General features: G+C 38.3%; 1 non-coding gene across 1 annotated transcript; it reads right to left on the bottom strand.

Moving 5' to 3' along the window:
- Window positions 1-6,311: 6,311 nt before the first annotated feature.
- Window positions 6,312-6,414, bottom strand: LOC114096377 (U6 spliceosomal RNA). Its single transcript, XR_003583417.2, has one exon. It is a non-coding gene; the product is annotated as a U6 spliceosomal RNA (small nuclear RNA).
- Window positions 6,415-6,808: the final 394 nt, after the last annotated feature.

Below are 6,808 nucleotides of genomic sequence, written 5' to 3'. Positions count from 1 at the left end.
ACAACAGATGACATAATATTTAATAATTTATTCATGTTCTTGTCTGATATAATTTAATAAATCGTGTGTGTGAAAGTTCACCTGCTGGATGATGGGGTACCCCATGGTGGCATTCAGGCCTTATTCCTCTTTGAATCTATGATATCTCATGTGGGGCCCAGTGGTACATTAAACTCATGCAAAAACACAGAACTGAAGTATGGCTAATTAATATGAAAATATTTTATATATTTACTTAGAAATTTATACATTTAAAAAGAAGCTTTGTATGCACTGTTTCATTTGATTACACATCCCACTAGTTGTAGAAGAGAAAAAAAAATCTTCACCAAAATATCAAAATGACTGGTCTTTGAAGAAAACTCTCTATTTAAGATGAAAGTAGGGCATGTTATTTTTGTGGTAACAGTTGAGATTTTCTTCAACCAGAAAACATGATTTATGAAGGAAGAATGACATATTGGCTAAATATCGAGGAATAGCTCACAATGTGAGTGACAAAAATTGGTCTTTGGAACCATGTCGAGTTTTCTGGCCTCATTTTCTTTGATGTGGGTCAACTTGGTAAAGTTTTGAACACAATGCTTGCAAAGGTATTAATGATGCTCAGTAAATTGGAAAAAAAAATCCTTTTCGTTGCTTTATTATTTTAAAATCAGGCACTTTTTTTTTCCCCCACCAGAAAGACACAGTCATAACCAAGGCCAAAGTGAGCAGACTCCCAAGAGCATTCCCGGTCAGCACCACAGCAAATCCATGTTACTACTTGCATGGCAAGTGCAGGTAATTCATTCTCATGACAATGTCAAGACAGAAGGCTAAAACGAAAACAGTGGTGAGTGATGTGGCACTGCTTGACCTTTGTCACTGGGGAAATGTGAATACAAGAGAAAGTAATTTAAACAGAGGTAAAAGGGAGTGGCTTCAGTTTCTGAAAATTCCCTGTTGCTCCTTGTCATTCTTCTGTACCACAAAACTCCTCTAGTTATCATGCCTTTGGAGCCACAAGGCTAAATATTTGCAATGGCTAAAAACAGAACCAAAAAAATAAAAAATAAATCCATCAGTTGTAGGTAAGGGGCCTTAGGCTCAGCACTTTGGAATAACTAGTCAGAAGAAGTAGTTATAGATTTCATTGATGATACCCTTATACTGAAAGTAATACTTCAGGTAGAGTGTGACTTAGTGGTTCCTTTCATCATGGGTTGAAAGGGGAAAAAAGAGACTCTAACCAAAAATTAATATTTAAAAGAACCACTCCAACAGGCCAGTGTGCACTTACAAGCTTCTAAGCTACAAGTGTGGCATTATGACTGGGATGAAGGGGACAGCATCAAGGATACTACAAAGCCAGCAAAGCCAGGACCCAGGACTATGGGGATCCAGGTAGGGAGAGGGAAAAACAGTAGGCTTCTTCCACCCTGACCATGGCTTAGGTTTCACCATCAGATGGTCACTCCATGACTAGGCAAATTACTCTAAGCCAAGACCTTGGTTTAAAACGGAAATGAGAGGGGCTAGGGATGTGGCTCAAGCGGCAACGCGCTCGCCTGGCATGCGCACGGCCCTGGGTTCGATCCTCAGGACCATGTACAAATAAAGATGTTGTGTCTGCCAAAAAACAAAAAATAAATATTAAAAAAAATTCTCTCTCTTTTAAAAAAAAAAGGAATGAGAGTACATTCCATTTATTCCTGACTAGGTAGGTACTCCCTTTCTATATGTTTTTTCATCATTAAGAATATACTACAGGGGCACAGCCACATCAATGTTTATAGCAGCTCAAATCACAATGTCTAAACTGTGGAACCAACCTAGATGCCCTTCAACAGATGAATGGATAAAGAAACTGTGGTATATATACACAGTGGAATATCACTCAGCATTAAAAGAGAATAAAATTATGGCAGTTACAGGTAAGTGGGTGGAGTTGGAGAAAATGCTAAGCGAAGTAGGCCAATCCTACAAAACCAAAGACTGAATGTTCCGTCTGATAAGTGCATGCTGATTCATAATGGGGCAGGGAGCATGGGGAAAATGGAGGAACTTTGAATGAGAAAAGGGGAGGGCAGGGGAGATGTATGGGGACAGGAAGGATGGTGGAATGAGATGGACATCATTACCCTAGGTACCTATATGATTGCACATATGGTGGGATGCTACATTGCGTACAACTAGAGAAATGAAAAGTTGTGCTGCAATTGTGTATAATGGATCAAAATGCATTCTGCTATCATATATACCTAATTAAAATGAATAAATTTTTTAAAAAAGAATATATAATTAAAAGTGTCAGCACAGTGTGGAGGACTCAACAGAGAACTGATTGCAGTGCCTGTTTGAAGTTCTAATTCTGCCCCTGAGGAACACTATGTCTTACCCTTTCAAAGCTTCCTTGTCCACAGCCATGACTGAGGTCAGGCTGGATAATCTCTAATGTTCCTTTCATTTCTAAGGCTCTATATTGACTTCTCCGCAGTTGCAATATTTCTCAAGGACATAAAACATAATGAAAATATGGTATTTCCATGAAGGGTGCCTCTTCCTTAAAGTGTACAGTTTTCCTTTGACCTTTATCATTTTATTGGCATCTACCTTTATCAGAAAGTCCTTTATGTTAAAAGACTTCTACAAATTGCAGTTTTTGAACCCAGGGAAATGGAAAGATCAGAAGAATAATTTAGTGCTGTTGCAGGCAGTTGAGCAGGCCAGAAAAACAGAAAATGAAACTAAGTCAACAAGCAAAATGATGGATGGCACACGAGCTAAGGGGTGTTTTTGGTGGGGGGAGTTGTGCCAAACCGTATGGTGCATGAAAACCAGGAAGGTCCTCAGCATTGGCCCTGAATATGGGTGAAATTCAACTCATTCCTCTTTAACCCTCTGGAAAAATCTCCATTTATCAAACTGAACCAAGATTAAAGGTACAACAAGGTGAATAATGAAAGAGAGAAAAATAATATGTGTCCTGATACTTTAGCCTGAAACTACAACGAGTCACAAAAACACCTTGGAGTCTTGTCATGTGTTCGACCTTAACTCGGGAAGATACATTTTTGAGATGCATGAAGGTTTCTTTCTGTCTAGTTTCAATCCATTTCTTTCTTAGGATCATCAACAACTAACCTTTTAATCTTGGAAACAACTGCTTTTCCTCAGTGAGGACTAATGTTCAAAATAGAGGCAATTCCCGGGGCAATGACATGTTCATTTCAACTTATACTAAATTGTGAGTGAATGATCGATTTTGCCTGAGAGTGAGTGGAAGACAATGCTAGAAAGTATTATGTCACTGAAATCAAGATGAATCCCATGCAGAGAAATACCACTACAAAGGGGAGGCCTTCGGCAACCGGCTTGCCTTCTTTGCACTTTGCAAAACCTAATTTATTTGATTTTCAAATTAGTCATTTTAAACTGTCCTTGGGAGTCTTTTTTGTGAGGGTTTCTGTTTGAGAATAAAAAATTTAAAATGTTTTCCTGTTTTTTGCTTGAACCCTTCTGCCCAAGGTATCTGTCCAACTGCTTCTCTGCTGGTTAGAAAGAGGATGAATACAATTACTACTGGAAAAACAAGAAGGAAATAGGGGTGCATACACAACGGTTAGCCTGGGTTGGGCTCCCAGCCTCCTGTTTCTCTGGCTCTGCTGGGTGCTGCTTCTTTAGGAATAGACATTCCCAAGTGAGAAGTGCCAAGAGTGAAGATTAATGAAAAATAAACCCTCAAAAGCACTAACTGTCTAGAGGAATAAATATGTGCCTTTGTTAAGTATCAGAAACAACTTGATCTTTGGACTTAAAGATTTGCTTTGAAAGCAGCCAGTTAAGTTTTCTGAACACCAGACACTGTTCTTTATGATTATTGCTAATCGAAAATCCATAATGTGAACTAAGCACCTTTTTAATAAAGAGGAAAAAATGAATCCAGCTACTGTGGTTGAGCAAGCAGCCCAGATGCTGCTCCCTATTGATGTTTTAATGTAAAATTATCAATATAAGAGAGAAAAGAATATATTTGTGTCATGCATTTAGAGAAATGATGACTCAAGAGCTCGAATGAATGGGGTCTTCATTTTTGCACTTTAACAGATTTTACTGATGTTTTTAGCTGCTTTTAATCAGTCATGAGAATTAGCTCAGCATGTGAAAGTAATTAGGTCAAAGTTTTAAGGAAAACAGGATGAGGAGAAAATTGTTTGCATGGAAAACTTGAGCAATGGCACCAACCCTGCCTATCCTTTGACTGCCAATCTCAACGATGATGTGGAGGTAGAGAGAGGAGAAAACTGGTCAATGGGATGCAGGGTGTTGCCTTAGTCCCTCTGCAAAATGTCCATCTGGAAAATGCAGTTTTATGTCTTAACTAGAAAACCTGATGTCTGTTTCCCAAAAGTCACCTAAGTGATAAGTGGGAATGGAATAATTGAATGTTAAAACCTTTATTATGTAAGTCTAGATTTTCAAGAGTTGCAAAGATGGTGTTCTAGTCAGCTTTTTCGCTGCTTTGACTAAAGAATCAGACCAGCATAACTGTAGAGGAGGAAGAGTTTATTTGAGGGCTTGAGGTTTCAGAGGTCTTAGTCCAGAGAAGGCCAGCTCCATTCCTTGGGGCTGGAGGTGAGGCAGGACATCATGGAGGGAGAGGGTGGTGGAGCAAACCAGCTCACATCATGGTGATGGAGAAGAAGAGGGAGGGGGAGGGAGAGACAGAGGGAGAGGGAGAGGGGGAGGGAGAGGGAGGCCACGCCCCAATTCCTACCTCCTCCAGCCACATCCTACGACTTCAGTTTGGGCTAAGGCTATAACCCAATCATTTCTCCTCCAAATCTTCTTGCATTGTCTCACATGTGAGCTTTCAGGGGACACCACATCTAAATCATAACAGATGGTATAGAGTGTTCCTCTGTTAACATTTAACATAGGTAAAGTACATTGATCAAAACTAGAAAGTAACATGGTATAAAATCTAAACCACAGACTTTATTTGAATTTCCCCTCTCCTTCCACTGTTATCCTATTTCTTTTCCAGGATCCAACTCAGGATCACACAATATGTTTAGTTATTGTGTCTCCTTATTCGCCCCATTTTGTGAGAGTTTCTTTTTTTTTCTTTTTCTTTTTCTTTCTTTCTTTCTTTTTCTTTTTTTACATTTCATGATCTATAAAGTTCCTCAATTTGGATTCCTATGATCTGTTGTGATTGAACCGTTGTTTTGCAGAAGAACACAGACACTTGGTGTGCTTCTCATCACCAATTTCCACTTTATCAGGGGTAGATGACATCAAAATGTCACTGCTGGTCAAGCTAACCTTTATTGCTTGGTTAATGAGCAGATTGCCAGTTTTCTTCACTGTAAAGTTATTGTTTTTTTTACTATTTGGACTTTGTTCATCAAGGGGAGGGGAATTAAGCATGACCTCTTAGAGGAAAGAGTGTGGAAGAATTCTTGGACAAATGTTAAAGCCACTACAAATAAATATCTTGGAAAAGGTATTTTGAGGCTATGCAAATATGCTGCTTATCTTCAATTTTAGCTTTCAACAGTGACTCTGACTAAAGGAATTATTAGTTTGGTGTTTTAATGGTAATTTTAAATTTCTCTCATTCTTTCTACATTTATTCGTTGCAACTCCTATGCAAGAATGATTTGTGTCTTCTTTCTTCTGTATTTATTCAATCATTCAATTTATGTCAATGTGGACCCATAGATATATGTCTTGTTTAAAGAGTTATAATCCAATATTGTCATTATTTATTTTTTTTAAATTTTAATTAATATTTTTTGTTTATGTATGACAGTGGAATGCATTACAATTCTTATTACACATATACAGCACAGTTTTTCATAACTGTGGTTATATACAAAGTTTAGTTACACCAATTTGTGTCTTCATACATCTATTTTGGATAAGAATGATCATCACATTCCACCATCATTTTTTTTCCTGTGCCTCCTCCCTTCCCCTCCCACCCCTATTTAGAATTTGTCTATTTCTCCCATGCTCTCTCTCCCTACCCCACTACGAATCAGCCTCCTTATATCAGAGAAAACATTCAGCACTTGGTTTTTTGGGATTGGCTAACTTCACTTAGCATTATCTTCTCTAACTCCGTCCATTTACCTGCAAATGCCATGATTTTATTCTCTTTTATTGCTGAGTAATATTCCATTGTGTATATATGCCACATTTTCTTTTTCCATTCATCTACTGAAGGGCATCTAGGTTGGTTCCACAGTTTAGCTATTGTGAATTGTGCTGTTATAAACATTGATGTGGCTGTGTCCCTGTAGTATGCTGTTTTTAGTCCTAATAATATGGAACTCTTCATAAATTTGCATGTCATTCTTGTGCAGGAGCCATGCTAATCTTCTCTGTATCATTTCAATGCATTATTTATTTGATTTATCAGATTGTTCCAGTTTGTGCCACCGGGAATTCTTTGAGGTTGCCATGACCTCATTTCCCTTTCCTTTCTGGAAGAAAACTTTCAGATTCATTCTGCATTTTTTCTGCCCCAGACCTAGAACCAGATATTTCTCCAAGGAAGTCTGGTTCCTTTATTGGATGCTGGCACTTAGAAATCAATAATTCAGTGGTTGGTGGGCTCATTGTTCCTAAGTATCTTACTTTTAGACCTGCTGAGTGGACACAGCTAAGAGATCTATGCAAATGTATTTGGGTGTGCACAGTCAAATTTTCACTTTGTGGTATTCACATCTATGCATTTTGATAATGTTGTCATGTACCCACCATGGTCCCATATGGAATAGGTCCATGACCTTTACATTTCCCTTATGTCCCAACT

The sequence above is a fragment of the Marmota flaviventris genome, chromosome 7 (assembly GCF_047511675.1).
Source record: "Marmota flaviventris isolate mMarFla1 chromosome 7, mMarFla1.hap1, whole genome shotgun sequence".
Classification (NCBI taxonomy): domain Eukaryota; kingdom Metazoa; phylum Chordata; class Mammalia; order Rodentia; family Sciuridae; genus Marmota; species Marmota flaviventris.
Note: the sequence above shows the minus strand (reverse complement) of the source record. Positions and strands in the feature narration are given on the sequence as shown.